A 15,897-nucleotide genomic window follows, 5' to 3' on the forward strand; every position below is an offset into this window, starting at 1 on the left:
CCATTCAAGAACGCAGTCTTTATGTCCAACTGATGTACATTCCAACCATTATGAGCTGCCAATGCACAAATGCTACGAATGGTAGTCATACAACAAGTAGGAGAAAAGGTCTCATCAAAATCAATGCCCTTTTCCTGAGCATAACCCTTTGCAACAAGTCTAGCCTTATAGCGATCAACACTGCCATCTGGCTTTCGTTTCAACTTAAAAACCCACTTACATCCAATGGCCTTTTTACCAATAGGCAAATCACACAAAGACCATGTACCATTCTTCATTATAGCATCATATTCACTTTGCATTGCAGCCAACCAATTTTCTGATTTTTGTGCCTCATCAAATGAAAGAGGTTCTTCCTCTTCACACATACTAGACACAGCCAAAGCATAACAATCTGATGCATAAGAGGCATGCTGAAAACCTGAACGAGTACGACTAGGTATAGGTGCATCAATTTTATTATCACGCAAGGTTTGCACCAGCCATTTAGGCATACCTCTAGCCTGCTCATTTTCAGCCTTATCCTCAGAAATTACATCCTGTAAATCTGCATCAGAAATAGGCTGATCTATGATGTCGTTTGAAATCTGCATAGGCTGAATATTTGCCTCATTAGGACTTACATTTGAATTCCCACCTGTAAATAGAGGCAACAACGTATCAAATACATCCCGTGAGCTCACACCTGTCTCTTTGGTACATGATAACAAAGGTTGCACAGCATCTTCCACGAAAACAACATCTTGACTAATCAAGATATGCTTTGACTGCGGATGATACAATCTGTAACCCTTGCTCTCAGCACTGTAGCCAACAAAAATGCATTTGACAGCCTTATCATCCAATTTTCTGCGTTGTTGCACAGGCACTAAAGCATAGGCCAAGCAACCAAAGACACGCAAGTAACCAATAGAAGGCTTCCTACCATGCCAAGCTTCGTATGGAGTAATAGACTGCAAGGCCTTAGTGGTACACCTGTTGAGTACATATGCAGCACACATGACAGCCTCAAGCCAAAATGCATGTGGCAAAGCTTGGCTCTTGACCATACATCGTGCCATCTCCATAAGTGACCTGTTTTTTCTCTCAGCAACACCATTTTGCTGAGGGGTATACGGCACTGTACATTGGTGTTTTATCCCACGATTAGCCAGAAATGCATCAAATTCTTTAGACAAGTACCCCCCTCGATCAGAACGGAGGGTGCCCACAGTACAATTGGATACATTTTCAACCATAAGAAAAAACTGTTTGAAGCACAAAAACACTTCGGACTTTGCCTTTAGTGGATATAACCATGTATGCCTTGAGTAATCATCAATGAAAGTCACGAAGTACAAGTGTTTACCAAATGACGGAGTTTGCATAGGCCCACATACATCACTATGTACAAGTTGCAATTTGCGAGTGGCCCGCACAGAACCATCCTTTGGAAACGCACAACGCTGCATTTTGCCCAAAATAGAGCCTTCACAAACATGTTTCAATGGTGCCTCAAGAGGGGGCAATGAAGCAACCATATCAAATTTCTGCAAACGCAGCAAACTAGCAAAGTTCAGATGACCAAAACGAGCATGCCATAGTTTTGCATCTGAAACTGCCTTTTCATCAGAAACTGCATTTGCTGAATCTTCCACACACTTGTCATAAGAATTGAGCCTATACTGCCCACGAAACAAGGTGCCAGATGCAATAATCGTATCACCAGAAGTCAAATCATGAACAGTACATCTGTCATCCACAAATTTGACTACAAGTCCAAGTCTAGCAAGCGCAGAGACAAACAATAGATTCTTCTTTATCCCTGGCACATACAAAGCATCTGAAAGTGTGGAAGCGCTGCCATTTGTAGCAGTAAGCATAATTTTACCAACGCCCTTCACTGGGTAAGAAGCATTATTGGCACATGTGACAGTATTTCCATTAGAGACAGCCTCAAGACAAGTGAACATATCATGATGCGAGGTAATGTGCTTTGTAGCACCACTGTCAAAATACCATACATTAGAGTCAACAAAAACTACCAAACATGCATCATGTACAGATGGGTCATACTGGCAATACACGCTAAACGCCCATTCTGTATCCTGCACAACATTTGCATAATCTGCATTTGTAGAAGCATCTGCTATTGTGGCTGCATTTGACTCTTTCTTCTTTGCCTCTTTAGCCTTTAGCTTAGGGTAATTTTTAATGACATGATCATTTGCCTTACAATAGTTGCACCTGGTCTTTTTCTTGCCTTTATCAAGAGCCTTCTCAGACTTATTGTTACTACCTGTGGAAGGAGAAGAAGTTGCAGACCTACTAATAGGAGAAGAAACAGTGGAAGGGGCTGCCTTACCACTTCTTCTCTGCTCTGCTGGGCAGCAATAAATGTTTGATCAACTGCATGCTGCCTGGCTCTGTTTTGCCTCGACTGCGCTTCTTGCAAGAGTTTGTTGACTAAAGTATCATACTTGACAGCATCAGGTCTGTCCTCAGCAAGAAGTCTCCATGTGGAAGTAAAAGTCTGATATCTCTCAGGCAAAGCATCAAGAACAGTCTGCACAAGAGAATGATCAGGAATAATCTCACCTCCTGCAGAAATCAACTATTCCTTGAGATCTTTAATCTCAGCAAGAAAAACATTCATGTCATCATCTTCTTGCATAATCTTCAATTCTAGCTCTTTACGCAAGTAAGAGATTTTTGCCTCGTTACGACCTGCATACAAACCAACTAGAATATCCCAAGCCTCTTTTGCTGTTTTAGCTGAACGAATATGTGGGGTGATGTTACATTTGACAGAAAGTGCAATCAAGGCATGAGCCTGCGCATCTTTACCATCCCAACGAGCTTGTTCAGAATTGGGTAAAACAGCAGCAATAGTAGAGCTGCTAGAACCTGCAAGATCCTCAATAGATCCTACATCCAAAGAACCTGGACGTACATCCATACCCTGCACAATGTTCCACACTCCTTTTGCAACCAAAACATGCTGCATCATGTATGCCCAAAGTGGGTAGTTACTGTCTCCATCCAGTTTGTCTTCAGCAGACAACATGCGAAATACATCATTGCTGTTATCAGCCATGGCCACTGATTGAAACTGATGCAAAAGCTACTTGTAATGAAGCAAAGATTGAACATAGAACAACTCGTGCTATGTAGCACGGTCACAATAGAATACCTATGCTTGTTTTGCAGAAAATTGCACTGTTGAAATTTCTGCAGAAAATGACGAAAACACCTGTGCAGAACTTGCAATGCAAAAACGGAGCCCGAAACGACCTCAGATCCGAATTCTGAGAACGCGACGCCCTATGGGTTGACTGCAGAGTATAGGGACCCACAAGCGCTCGTGAAAGCTCACCTCAATCGGAAAACGTGAGTCGGAGGGTGCTGGCAGCGTAGCCCTGGGAGCCCATGCCTGCTCTGATACCAATTGTTGGAATTAGGGTTGCAAGAAAGCACACAAAGCTTGGAGAAGAAGAAGCAAGAATGTACACAACACCAAGTATTAGATTGTGTTAATGTACAAAAGATAAGTTAGCCCTAGAAGGATGGGCATATATACAAGCCGGGGAAAAAAACCTCCTAAAGAGGGAAAAAGTGCCCCGGCGGTCCTAAGTGTGTTCACACACATCATTGCCTATATATATATGGCAACACAATCAACCAGATCCATGCCCGATTTCAGAAAACAACTCTTACTCCTTGTTCCAATATCTTTCTCGACGCACGTGTGGGTATCCTGGGCGACCTAAAGCCCGAGCACCGTATGGTCAGCACCCTCTAGGATCCTTCGCAGGTGACCTAGCACTTCACTCATAGGCCGCTTCCTTGGTCCCTCATCCACTGTACCGGAAGCTCACCATTTTAATCGAACCGAGGCTGGTCAAGACCTTGGTCGACCTTGCTACGCGAGACGTCATCCATTGACTCTCCGTCCCAGCAGTTGCAACTTTATCAGTTAGGTCTCCATGACCTTAATCCATAAGACGGTCAAAATGCTTTCCCAGCATTCTTGACATAAAACAGTCAGTTACAAACAGTCACAAAATATAGTTTCTATATCGAACTCCGTCTTTCCACATTATCCCTCCTCAATCCACATTACTTATTCCACATTCCTTTCATATGTACTCATTCTTATCCATTCATTCATATCGACGACACATTATTTCCCATACACATTCACATTCATTATTCTTTATACACATCCATGCATACATCCATTTTCACATCCTTATTCATACATCCACATCCACATACATACATCCATACATACACATCCACATGCATACATCCACATGCATACATCCACATCCTCATTCGTACATCCACATCTACATGCACATTCATACATCCTCATCCATACATTCACATCTACATGCACATTCACATCCATACATCCACATCTATATGCATACATCCACATCTACATGTATACATCCACATCCATATCTACATCCATTCCTCCACATCCACATTTACATCCACACATCCTCATTCATAAATCCATTTCCACATTCCCATTCATATAGCCCCATACGCCTTCACATCTATTCTTTTACATTACATCCATTCTCGCCCTATCACAACCTAGATATTCATCTTATCTCATCACATACACTTCTTATCTCATCCCATACACATCTTATCACATCTTATCACATCCTAACTCATCTCATATGCATCTTATCTCATCTTATCACATCTCATACACCTCTTATCACATCCTAACTCATCTCATATACATCTTATCCCATCACATACACTTCTTACCTCATCTCATACACATCTTAACTCATCTTATCACATCCTAATTCATCTCATATACATCTTATCCCATCACATACACTTCTTACCTCATCTCATACACATCTTAACTCATCTTATCACATCCTAATTCATCTCATATACATCTTATCTCATCTTATCACACCTCATACACCTCTTATCACATCTCATACACCTCTTTTCACATCCTAACTCATCTCATATACATCTTATCTCATCTTATCACATCCTAACTCATCCCATAAGTATCTTATCACTTCTCATCACATCTCTTATCACATCTCATACACCTCTTATCTTTTTATAGAATACAAGGGAATTCTTATATTTAATATAAGATTTCTTTACGCATCTAATTATGCATAAATTCCATTTAAGGAGACTAACACTTTTAAAATAAAAATCAATCTTTTATGCATCTTCCTATGTATAAATTCAATTTAGTAGGAATTACACTTTTAGAATAAAAGAATTTCTCTTATGCATCTAATTTATGCATAAAATTCATTCATGATAAAAATCACACTTTTAGTATAAAAATATCTTTTATGCATACCTCTATGCATGAAATCCAATTATGATAAAAGTAACATTTTTACAATATAATAATCATCTTTTATGCATACCTCTATGCAAGAATTTCAAATGTGATAAAAGTAACACTTTTATAATAAAATAATTATTTTTTTTTCTGTAACATTTTTACAATAAAACAATATTTCTTTTTCACCTCTATGCACGAAATTCAATATGATAAAAGTAACATTTTTATAATAAAATAATCATTTTTTTTCTTTACAATTTTATAATAAAATAATCATTTTTTTTTCATACCTCTATGCATGAAATTCAATATGCTAAAAGTAACACTTTTATAATAAAATATTCATCTTTTATGCATACCTCTATGCATGAAATTCAATTATGCTAAAAGTAACACTTTTACAATAAATAATCATCTTATATGCATACCTCTATGCATGAATTTCAATTATGCTAAAAGTAATACTTTTATAATAAAATATTCATATTTTATGCATACCTCTATGCATAAAATTCAATTATGTTAAAAGTAACACTTTTATAATAAAATATTCATCTTTTATGCATACCTCTAGGCATGAAATTCAATTATACTAAAAGTAACACTTTTATAATAAAATATTCATCTTTTATGCATACCTCTATGCATGAAATTCAATTATACTAAAAGTAACACTTTTATAATAAAATATTCATCTTTTATGCATACCTCTATGCATGAAATTCAATTAAGCTAAAAGTAACACTTTTATAATAAAATATTCATCTTTAATGCATACCTCTATGCATGAAATTCAATTAAGCCAAAAGTAACACTTTTATAATAAAATAATCATTATAAAAACTGACATTAATTAATTAACCATTCACCTAGGATAGAAAATGGTTGGTTTAGTTAGAAAAGAGAGGAAAATACCTTTTTGTAATGAGGTATAACATTTTTAAAGAAAACATAAAGCATAAGAACCATTAAGGCCATAGAAACTATAAAATAAGTGAAAAGAAGAATCACCAACTTACTAATGACTTGAAATCTTTCCTTTGGCTTGATGGTTTGAGGGTTCAACTCTTGTTTGGACAAGAGTGGCCAACCAATCTTTGAAAGAGGGAAATGTCAAAAACTAATGAATTATTAATAAATTCATAGTTCTTGGGTTGGGTGAAATAGAGTAACAATGTACTAAACACTATATTTTTTTAACAAGGGGGAGGCTCCTATTTATAGGAAAAATTGAGCTCCTAACCAAACAAACTGATTCTAGAATTTTCCAAGTCAGTTTGGTCACTTTTTGACCATTTTTAGGTCAGTTAAGCTAACTTTTTGGAACTAGACTTGAATAAGGAGAGAGGAGAGATAAAATATAGTAATTTTTGATGATAAAAAACTCAATTTACCCATGTGAAGTAGGCGCCTCATTGAATGCTCTCCCCCTTCCTTACATATGTGTCAAAATGACATCATTATACTCAAAATATCTCATATTTTTAAAATTGCTCATAGTTTCTTATTAATAAACCTTGTACATATTCAACTCTTTATCTTATGTGAGAATTGAAGGGACTCCCCTTCCTTACATATGTGTCAAAATGAAATCATTATACCCAAAATATCTCATATTTTTAATATTGCTCATAGTTTTTTTACTAATAAACCTTGTACATTTTCAACTCTTCACCTTATGTGAGCATTTACTCATTTTTAGGTATCTTCTTTTTACAAAATTGGATTTATCTCCTCCCCACACATGGATTGATCTTATTGGCTCATAGTAATCTTAATTGGACCATAATCCAAGAATTTCTGAAAATCTAGACCCTTAGGCTAAGGTCCTTTATACCCATTTCCAACTAATTCCAATTGCACATTGGAAAGTTCTTTCTGAATTTCTATTTCAGGGGAATTCATTTTAATAAGATGAGATATTTTTCTATCCAAAAATATTCAAAATCTGAATATTCTCTCTCGAATATTTTCTCTCTCTATGCCAAAACAGGCAGAGACAAGATCTCTTATATTTCTGAAGAGGGAATTGATTACAGGGGAAGATACTAGACATCAAAAAGGGGTTGGGGGAGGAATCTTACAGAGAATTTTTCATTTACTTTTTAGATTAAAGTTACTAATAACCTTAATTACTTATATTAATTAAGAAAATCTGGTACATTTCTCACTCTCTTCAAAGGGAGAGCAAAAATTTCTTGCATTTTAAATCAAGGTAATTAATCATGGCTTTAGAAAATTCTCAAAGTTCTTTGAAAAAACTAGTACTAGATCTTTGATGAAAATTAAGTTGGTAGACTTATGGTTCTTAAGCTACTAGGAATGAGACACAAAGCTCTTTACATATTGATTTGGTTGATTGGGTCCATATAGTGGTTGGCCTATGATATAATTTACCTTGGATACCATATATAGGCTAGTTTGGCATTCTACATATTGAGATCGTTGAGTTTTCACTACATTTTATGTGCATGATATCCTTATCGTGGTCTTCCTAGATCACCATTAAGGCTCCTTGTCAAAGCATGTGCGTGGGGCAAACAATGCCATCTATTTGTAACCTCATTTTTTAGTACTTCCTTTCATCAAGTTTCTTTGTCTTAAGATCAAGTTTCACAAATTATATTTTCTACTTTTTTCCATTTACTTTAGTTGTCACCAAGAAATGCTCAAAGATGTTATTTATGCACTTTAGTAAAACTCTCTCAATTTAACCACTTATCCACATCTCAAGGTGAGTGACCAACTTCCAAAACACATGTTTCCAAACTTATGAGTCTTAGATCTCTATTTAACATACCAAACTTCTTAAAAGTATACATAAATGATATCTAAAACAAAGAACATTCAAAACCACGGGGGCTTCACTCCTCTAAACTTTTTTATGTATCACGTGCATTGAAGGGGTATTTATAAAACCCCTTACACTTACATACTTTTATGAATAAAATGACCCCTTTTTCTTCATAAACTTGTGTTTTTTTTTTCAAAATTGGTTTAAAAAACCCTTCCTATAAATGTATTTCTATAATGTTTTTGAATTAATATACCCCTCCTGATGTAAACAAAACACATGAATAGAGAAGTTTGTAGCTTGTGGCTCTTTTACTTTCTCTTGACTAGGAATGCACCAGCTTAGGTAATTCACTTGGTACTACTAAGTGTCCTTTTCCTTTCCTATCCATTACTAACTCCACATATATTATTTTTTGACATTTTTTTTCATAGGACTAAGAAACCTTGTAGATTTTGTTTTTCAAAATGAAAAACCTAGTACCAAAAATAACATGTTGAAACTTTGTTGGTATCTTTATTTCATTATTACCTCAAATAAGTATGTTTTTCAAGCTCCGTGGCTTTTCCCTTGTTTTTTTACACAAGAACTATCATGAGATTAATTCTTTATTAGATCTCATAAGTTCATGTAATAAGATCTGTGGACATTCTTCTTGAGAATTCAATTCCTTATAATAAAAGTTTCTCAATACCTATGTGGATTTGATAATTAGTTGGCGATCTCACTATTTTCTTTGTTTCATATACCAGCCTTAGACCTCATAGATTGAATGTAATAATAATGGGTTCAAGATTCCTTAATATCTTGCAATGTTTTCGTATCTTAATCATTAAAACTTTTTTTAATGCAATATCAAAGGTAATTCCTTATCCATTATAATTTCTTTTCCTTTATAAATAGTTTTCAAATGCACTTCTATTTTCATTATCTCTTCCCACCTAGCCTCGTAACCATTGAGATCAAGTTATAAAAATAGTTCAAAGTTTCATGATCCATATAAACTCAAACATAATAACAACACATGTAATGCTTATAAACCTTCAAAACGTAGTATAACTTACAACCATGACTCATAAGTCAAGTGACACTTTGCTCGAGATTACAAGTAGACCACGGGTCATGAGGAAACATGCAAAAAGGCCCTTTTTGTTCATATTTTTGAGATCAAATGATTTTTATGTTTGCAAAGGCTATCATATTCATTTTCTATCTTACCTTAAGAAGGCTTCTATATTAGTGCCACTAGCATTAGTTCGTACTATAGATATATATATATATATATACATACAATAGAGGATGAAATATATCTTTCATGATTCTACTAAAATATCCTTGTTGTAAAGTTGTTAAAAAAAGGCACAACATTTTGAAATAGTCTAGCAGGAGTTTTCTTGGGATTAATTTTAACTCATTTTTTAGATTTACTATAACCTAAATAGTCTACCAGCTTCTTAACACATTTTGTAAATGTATCAGGGCCTAAATAGTCTACCACATAATAAATTGTTATCACAATTAGCACATTAGAGATTTATGGTAGTACTATAGTGAGGCTATGTATTGATGTCACAGGCACTTTTATCCCACCAAGTTTTTTCCCCACGGTCATCCAGGTGTGAACAGACACCTTAGGGTTACTGCTCATATTTATGGTAGTGCTATAGTGAGGCCATGTAGTGATGCCATGGGCACTTTTGTCCCACCACAAGCTTTTTCCTTATTGCCATCCAAGTGTTGTACTTTAATCACTCACAAACTTTCCTAAAGGTCCCACCTTTTCATGGTCTCACTTGGACCATAGAAACAAGTAATGGACACATGCTTCTTTTATTTTGTGAGAACTTGATGTTCGACACTCTTATAGTGTCCATTTGTTAATATATATTGTATGAGAACATCATTACATAAAAAATGTCTTGTTGTGTCAAAGTGACTATAGTACATGCAATAGAATTCCATTGAGCCACATACAATATGTCTACAAAATCTTTAATGCTTCATGCATGGCATGCATAAAAAACATACCTCAATTTGGTCTCCCAAAAATACAACAAATGAATTTGATATCGCATTCACATTGACCCATTCATCTCCTTTTCTAACTTGCAGTCCTGCCACTTCATGTTGCATTAAGATTGTGAGTGACCCAGAATCTGAATGGGAACTCAACCCAAATGGTTTGTGGATAAATATGCTTATAAAAGGCCTAAGCCTTCAATGCCAAACTTGCAAAAATTTCTTCAAATAGGATGTATGCAATGTAGCCATTTGTTTATGAAAGTCTAATATAGGAGCCCTGGGAGTATATACAAATGATGATTCAAACAACATTCAAATGTATAACATAATATAAGACCACCAAAGGAGTTCGAAAGACATAAAATGCATAATTGTAAGGATGATTCAACAACTTGAACGTATAACATGATATAAGAACACGAAGAGGATACAAGCCATAATCAAGTAAACCTTCAAGACTCTTGTATTGATCCTTGAAAATTCATTCACGTATATTACAATGAAAAATTAAGATGGAAGAGATGCAATGCTATAAAGATGTGTTAATTAGAATTTGTAACAATATTGGAAGGGAGGGAGATTTGATGTACTGTGCACAAAGGCAAGATCATAATCATCACCATTGTCACCATCGTCATCAACATCGCATTGGCAAATGTGAGCACAATGTGTAAAGTATAGCCTAAGGGAGAAGGCATTGTATATCATTGTCGATTGCCTCCATAAACATGTAGTTTGCATGTGGTTCCTTGGCCAATGAAAGAGCTTGAGAGCTAGTATGTGCCTTGGCTTGGGTTCAAACCATGCCACCCTACTGTGCTTTTACGGTGTGGTGTTCACACCATGGTTGTTAAAACATGAGTGTACCAAGAATGATGGCTGTGGTGAAGATGCCCTAATCCTACACTAATCATAGTTATAAAGTGTTTAAACTAAGCTGGGTAGAGCCTAATCAACCACCATTTTATTTTTAAAATTCACCTTATGAAAACGCTATTTTTCTAAAAAAAATAATAATCAAAATGTCCATCTATCTTCCGGAATTCCAAAAATCCTCCCATGAGGGGATTGTTGGTTTTGAAGAAATTCTAATCGCTGACGATGACCTTTTTTTAAAGTGTGTTCATGCATTCTTTGTACTCTTACCTGCTGGTGTAGGCTTCTCCACATTGCTTTTGGCAGGGACTATTGAAGGAAATGACACTATTAATAATGGTGTGCATGCAAACTAGTCAGGAAAATACCCTCTTAACACTTCCACGAACACAAATTGATGCATTCTCACAAATCCTCAAACGCATCATAGTATGTGTGTGTGTGTGTGTGTGTGTGTACATAGACACGTGCACATGCACACACATACACACACACATATATGTATGTATGTATGTATGTACATACATACATACATACATACACACACATGTATATATGTATGTACATATATACGTATATGTATATTTGTAGGTATGTATATAAATATGTATATACGTGTGTGTGTGTGTATGTATGTATATATATATATATATACATACGAGTACACATATATATATATACTACATACCTCCATACATATAGGTAGGTATGTATGTATATATGTATTTTATATAAATTTATACATATATATACACTACAAACATAGATACATATATACATATGCACACACACACGAACACGAAGACGAGACACACACACACCCACATCTATATTTATGTATATGTGTAATGTGTATGTATGTATATATTTACATATATACATATATAATACACATACACACACACACACACACACACACACACACACATATAGACATGTCTATATATATGTATGTATATACATATACATATAGACGTATATATGTGTGTGTGTGTGTGTGTGTGTGTGAGAGAGAGAGAGAGAGAGAGAGAGAGAGAGAGAGAGAGAGTCACTTCACTATTGATTTAAGCTCAAATTTAGGGGGCAAAGAGTGTTTTTTTACATTCTTCCTTTGAAACAATAGAGGAAAACTAACATAAAACTCTATGTGCTTTTTTTAAAACTATTTTACATAGAGAGGCTTCATGCTTTTGGCAATGTTTTTTTAACATTCTTCCTTTCAAAAGATAGAGAAAAACCAACATACATCTTTGTGATTATTTGTTTCCTATTTTACACAGAGAAAGGCTTGATGATTTTGACCATAATCTACTACCTATATAGGACAAAGGATGGCCTAACATAAACCTCTATATGATTATTTTTTCCCTATTTTACAAAGAGAAAGGCATGATGAGTTTGATCATAAGGTACTACCATGTGTACATTCGAAAGACAATGGAATTCTTTGTTACTTGGGGGGAATGGATTGCTGATCCCTACTAAATTCGAGATTGGACTTGCCATTTAGTCCTTTACTGAATCCATTCTTAAGATAGTCACTAAAAATAGTTTCTTTGTATGTAGTTGGACTTTCATCACTCACAAACTTGTCTAAAGGTCCCACCTTTTCATGCTCACTTGGACCATAGAAACAAGCAATGGACATTCTTGGCTTCTTTACGTTTGTGACAACGCGATGTTTGACACAGGATGGCCTAACATAAACCTCTATATGATTATTTTTTCCCTATTTTACAAAGAGAAAGGCATGATGAGTTTGATCATAAGGTACTACCATGTGTACATTCGAAAGACAATGGAATTCTTTGTTACTTGGGGGGAATGGATTGCTGATCCCTACTAAATTCAAGATTGGACTTGCCATTTAGTCCTTTACTGAATCCATTCTTAAGATAGTCACTAAAAATAGTTTCTTTGTATGTAGTTGGACTTTCATCACTCACAAACTTGTCTAAAGGTCCCACCTTTTCATGCTCACTTGGACCATAGAAACAAGCAATGGACATTCTTGGCTTCTTTACGTTTGTGACAACGCGATGTTCGACACTCTTATAGTGTCCATTTGTTAATATCTGTGAAAGAAGATAAGTATAAGAACATCATTACATCACAAATGTCTTGTTGTGTTAAAGTGGTTGTAATACATGCAATAGAATGCCATTCACCCACGTACAATATGTCTACAAAATCTTATTTAAGTGGCTTTTAATGCTTCTTGCATGGCATGCATCAAAACGTACCTCAATTTGGTCTCCCAAAAAGACAACAAATGAATTTGATATACGATTCACATTGACCCATTCATCTCCTTTTCTAACTTGCAATCCTAGCACTTCATCTTGCATCAAGATTGTGAGTGATCCAAAATCCGAATGGGAACTCAACCCAAGTGTAAGCTCTGGCTCTGGACAAGTAGGGTAGTAATTGCATCCCATGGTTTGTCGATAAATATGCTTATAAAAGGCCTTGGCCTCCAATGCCAAACGTGCAAAAATTGCTCCACATAGGATGTGTGCAACGGTAGCCATTTGTTTATGAAAGTCTAATATAGGGGCCCTGGGAGTATGAACAAATGGTGATTCAACAACGTCCACCAAGGGAGTTCAGAAGACATTATAAAGGGCATAATTGTAAGTACAGGAACACCGACAAGGGGGTACAAGCCATAATAAGGAAACCTTCAGGACTCTTATATGGATCCTTGAAAATTCATTCACGTGAAAAATTAAGCTATCAAAATGGAATAGATGACATAATAAAGATGTAACAATATATATTGGAAGGGAGGATCTTTTTTTGTGTCCGAAAACTCACCTTAGAAAGTCTGGTAGCAGCTTGACATCCATGGTAGGGGAAGGTTTGAATCCTAAGGTGTCCTTCCACTCTCGAATTCTTTCGTGGGTAACAAAGCCAGTGACGAAGCTCAATGGACAAGATGGGTCTTCCGAGATTAATCGCATTTTGTCCTCGGTTGGCAATGCAAAGAAGTCGGCAACAGCACCCCAAAGTTGGCTTTGTAAGGCCCATGATTAATCACCTTATAATTACATCAAAATTTAATTCAAAAGTTGGTTTTGTAAGGTAGACGCCTGCAGCTTACTGTTGCAGAATTTAATGCAAACGTTGGTTGTGCAAGGTTGGCTCTTTGATACTATGAAAGCAAGCTCCTGCAGCTTACCGTCACAGAAAGCCAATATTTTGGGCTCTTAATGAATGCAAAGTATTGGCAGTTGCAGGGATACTGGTGCTTTTCAGTACCTGAAAGATGCCCCACTCGACGCAGGCGAGCCCAATTTCTTTGGTAATTTGGGCCCTGGCTTGTCCATGGAAGTTTGCAAGGTTAATAATTGGCACTTGAAGGGTGCAGTTAGCAGTCTCGGAGAGGCAAGGCCTCTCCTCGGGTGGGCGTATATACTGGGCAGGCACGTGCCGAAGTCCCGAATCTACAAGCTCCTTGATGCTTCGAATCTGAGGTTGCTCTATATATTCAACCATTGTGTGTGTGTGTGTGTGTGTGTGAGAGAGAGAGAGAGAGAGAGAGAGAGAGAGCGAGCCAGCCAAAAGGAAGGATAAATATGTGCGAGGCACAGAGCGTGTGAGAGAGGAACAGAAGCCATCCAGATACTTCAAATTTACACATGATGAATATCCTCCGTACGTTTAAATACTATGAACGGCATTGTTCTTTATTGCATTAGTATTGGACATGTGCAAATAGACCTAATGCGTACAAAAATCAATAAACAGTAGGATATAATTAGAGAACAAAATGCTTCTGGAAAGGGTAGATATAAGTATTATGAGAACCAATCATAATTTATGCTGGAAATTTTTGGAATGCTTGATCTTAATCATGAAATAAAGTCATTCTCATTTCCCATAATTTAAAATCATGGGCCATAGTACATGATGTCACTTGAGTGCACACACGATGAGGTTGCAATGTTTTGAAATATCTAGTATCATTTCGATCTACACTCTGAAGGTATGCAAACCTATATATATATGAATATATTAAGTTACATCATCTAGTATCATTGATCCACACTAGGGCCACTATGAAGGTATATGCAAACCTATTTATGAATTAAGTTAGTTCTTATCTTTAGTACCACGTCGATGACGATGACATGAGAAATTCTCAAGAGTATCGCACTTGAGGCTTGAATAGAATCAACACTTTGGCTATAATCTTTAAAGGTTATTTTTGTAGTCTATATCAAAGCATGATTTCTTACGAGTGAGAAAGTCCATGCTTTGTGCTCCGTGTTGAATCCTTGTATTTTTAGATTTTTTACGACAAGGCATGACAAACTACATAGTGGAGCCATATGAAGGTCATAATCATAGCTCCTTCAAACAAAAGAATCATTCCAAGCATGTTGCAAAAAAACATTCAAATCATCACAAAGGAATGGTGAGGTTTATCAAGCCTCCTTTCCAAAACAATAAAATATAAATTTAGAGTGGACCTTCTCTAATTTGTGGCACATATCCCTACGTGCATCCAACTGGAGTCTTATAGCTCGATGCACCATTATGTCAAAATTATAGAGTACCAAAGGTAGCTGTACTCTTATGTGAAGAACGAAGCGAATTTATTGGAAAAGTTAGAGTGCCATAACACACAATTCACACAAGTGCAAACAATGGCCAAATTATATTGCAAGATTGAAATTTACATATCAAGCTCTGACGAGATAAGCCAAAATTGCTTAAAGTAGTTGCATACAAGGTATATAAGCTCAAACAAAGATGTGAGCTAACCGAAATATGTATGTACAAGAGGAAAGACATGGGCAAGGCCACTCTATGCGGAGCCCTCACTCAGGGTCAGGCATTGGTCCCCTTGCGAAAACCATACAAGATGCTT

The 15,897-nt window shown here is 36.1% G+C and overlaps 1 pseudogene; it reads right to left on the reverse strand.

Annotated features, from left to right (window-relative positions):
• Positions 1 to 12,832: 12,832 nt before the first annotated feature.
• On the reverse strand, positions 12,833 to 14,519 carry LOC147619332 (fe(II)/2-oxoglutarate-dependent dioxygenase 4-like; annotated as a pseudogene).
• Positions 14,520 to 15,897: the final 1,378 nt, after the last annotated feature.

This window comes from Cibotium barometz, chromosome 33 (assembly GCF_041138505.1).
Source record: "Cibotium barometz isolate CiBa-2024 chromosome 33, ASM4113850v1, whole genome shotgun sequence".
NCBI lineage: Eukaryota > Viridiplantae > Streptophyta > Polypodiopsida > Cyatheales > Cibotiaceae > Cibotium > Cibotium barometz.